The sequence below is a fragment of the Dendrobium catenatum genome, unplaced genomic scaffold (genome assembly GCF_001605985.2).
Source record: "Dendrobium catenatum unplaced genomic scaffold, ASM160598v2 fragScaff_scaffold_1619, whole genome shotgun sequence".
Taxonomy (NCBI): domain Eukaryota; kingdom Viridiplantae; phylum Streptophyta; class Magnoliopsida; order Asparagales; family Orchidaceae; genus Dendrobium; species Dendrobium catenatum.
This window is the reverse complement of record NW_021320081.1, coordinates 22,211-25,185: the sequence shown is the minus strand read 5'-3', so window position 1 is coordinate 25,185 and position 2,975 is coordinate 22,211. Positions and strand designations below refer to the sequence as shown.

General features: G+C 36.6%; 1 protein-coding gene across 1 annotated transcript in view; it reads right to left on the bottom strand.

The window, feature by feature from the left end:
- The window catches only part of LOC110098364 (lipid phosphate phosphatase 2), a 6,093-nt gene extending 5,511 nt beyond the window's left edge, over positions 1-582 (bottom strand). The window contains exon 1 of the mRNA XM_020825184.2: positions 281-582. The gene's annotated coding sequence lies outside the window, so the exon portion shown is untranslated. The remainder of the gene's footprint in view (positions 1-280) is intronic.
- Positions 583-2,975: the final 2,393 nt, after the last annotated feature.

Genomic DNA, 2,975 nt, shown 5'->3' with positions numbered 1-2,975 from the left:
ACCAAAAAAAAAAAAAAAAAAAAAGCGACGCTGGCACAGTAAGATAGACCTAGCAAAGCTATTGTGCAACTCCATCGCAGATATTCACCTCTTTCCACCGATTCTTACTAAGTTAATAATTTTGATATTATCTGTAACTACTCGATTCACCCACACAGATAGACCTTGTTATGGCACCACAACAGTAGAGTAGAAGAAAAAATACACAGCAAGATGACAGCGATACAGAAGAATCTGCTCAAATCACGCACACAAAAAATTTATAAGGGTTTCCTCTAACCTTTGTCCAAACAGCGCGCTTTCGTCCCCCTGGCCTTCGAAATGCGACTCTCTTGGCAATCAGCCGGCTTCAGATCAAAGGCCCTCCACACAAAATCCCCGCTGATCGCCTCAAGAGAAATAGATGGAGATCAAACGGAGAAAGACCTGAAGAGAAGTTATAGAAAAAGGAAGCGCGTCCTCTTTTCTTTGCAGTTTTCAAACAACGAGATAATCAGTTGCGGCTCCTCTTCGTCTTTGAAAACGGAAAAAATCGAGTTTTGAATTGAAGAACAGAACACTTTCACCCACCGCTTCGTTCCCTAGATTTCCAAACCCGCAACCTGAATTTACGCAACGTGTCGTAAATGCCACGTGTTACGCCGTGATTGAAAGTGCTACGCAAATCAGCGAGTCCATAGACTGGTTCAAATTCAAACCTGTTTCGTGTTCGTCAGCCGACAGCGCATCCGTTACTGGTTCATGGCCCGCCGATGGCGACCAGGCCCGCGCGAGATGGAACAAACGAGGTAAAGGATATTGACATTATTATATATTCAGTTTTTGTTCGTCGGTCACTGACTCTCGTCGTACGTGATGAACGGTCGGATTTGCTCAAAATGCATCTAGACGTCAGCGACGGCGGTGATATTTGCATTCTTCTTCTCTTGCTGGATTTTTATTATTTAATGTGAGTTATGAATTACATTATTGCTTGCAGCATTAAATTAAATGACATGGGAGCTTGTTTTATTTTTTTTTTTGGGGAAAATTGGGTGAGTTTTGTTTATGACAGGGGAAGGCTCATTTGGTAAGATTTTTTTGGGGAAGACAGACGACGCACGGTTAATACGAATTGATTCAACGTACTTAACTATAATATTTGTATGATGGCATGATCTCTCACACTCTGATCAGGTTTAGTTTGGTTGATGGGCGAGCGTTGTTGGAAACACCCAATTTATGTTTAATTTCTCACTCAAGCGGCACGACTCCTTAAGTGAGGAGAAAAATAAGTGCGTGGTAGCACCTATGGGGCTGGACGATAGGTTGCCGCTAGGCCCGCCATGAGATTATTTACTTTGTCAAGGGTCTCCGCTACGTGGGGTGCCACCGGGTAGATGCCCCTTTTCAAAAAAAAAAAAAAATTTCTGACCATTTGACTATTTTTCGTTAATTATATAAAAATGAGAATTCTTGAATTCAATAATGTTCTTTGTTGAAAATTGAGCTCAAAGGATTAGAAACTTTTTTGTAATGATTTTGGATTTATAAGGGATTCATTAACTACTTAGAGAAAGGATTATTCCTATCATGTCAAAAGTGATTCTAAACGAAAATAAAATTTTGAGGGATTTTAGAGTGACAACATTTTTTTTGTGTAACTAACTATATAGCTAGCGGATAAGTTTGATTGAAATTAAGATGTCCACTAATTGTGAATTTCATACAAAATTTAGGTTAAGCGAAAATATCCTGAACGAGATCCAAATAAAATTAATATCAAGGTTGTTTATGAAGTGAGAGTTTTAATGACAAGGTTGTTATAGGAATCAAGTTTTTCAACAAATAAGACTGAAGTCATCAAAGTGATTGACCAATCTTATCACACTATCAACAATTTTAGTGATTAAGACTTCATTTGGGACGACTTTTTTATTGCTTTCTAAATCAGAATTTTAGTATAAAAATTAAATTTTTTTTTACTAAAATTTTGTTTTAAGGAGCAATAAAAAAGTCTTCCCAAATGAAGCCTAAGAGTCAACTCTAATGCTTAAAATTTTCATTGGCTCAAATTAAGAGGTCAATGGATTTTATGTTGGTTATTTTTTTGTAAGATATGATCACTTGAGGATAGATGATAATTCCTCTTAGCTAGTACGGTTGAGGAGCAACTTATAAGAATTTTATCATTGAAAACAGCTGTACTATACTTGAAGTCACTAATGATCAGGCTAGGAGTTTATGACTTTAGCTTCTTCAAAGTCAACTTCAATTAGTACAATGATTGCCTCATTGCATTGCTTGATGAATTCACCACGACAATCAATTGTGAATTTGCTGATATGAACATAATAGTTATCTTGAAAGAAAGTTTCTCATAGACTTCATGAATTGAATTTATGATATGTTAGTTGACTTAGGACAACACCTTTATCTCAAAGCTCCACAATCTACTAAGAGGAATTAGAAAATTGTTGTATAATGAATTTCATCATGCTCAAATTTCTTCAAGCCATCATACTTGACCTTGATAGTATGAACTTAGACTTTGTTGAAAGTCATCCATTGTTTTGAAGTTGACCTTAATTGGAAAGTCGTCTTTCGTTAACCCCATGGGTTTTAGTTTGCAGTAGTATCTTGATAATTTTAAATAATTCTGTATAAGATAATGTTAATTAATGAGCTAAGTATTGCCATAGGCTTACATTTTATATAGAGGTTGAATTTGGTGTCATTGGATTTATCTTTTTGAGACTTTCAGTTTGACTATAAGTTTGCTGAAATCATAGTTCAGACGGTCCAAGATTTAATTTTGGAAATTTCCAACTCAAATTAGCCTAGAGATTTGTGCCCAATCAAGATAAAATTTTTATGATATATAAAACATTATATTCATTTGCTTCCGAAATGTGCTAGGGTTTTCTCCTTAGCCCTCCCGCCGCCTCCTGCTGGTTTTGCTCTTCTTCTTCTCCTCCCCCTCCGGCTTGGCCGGA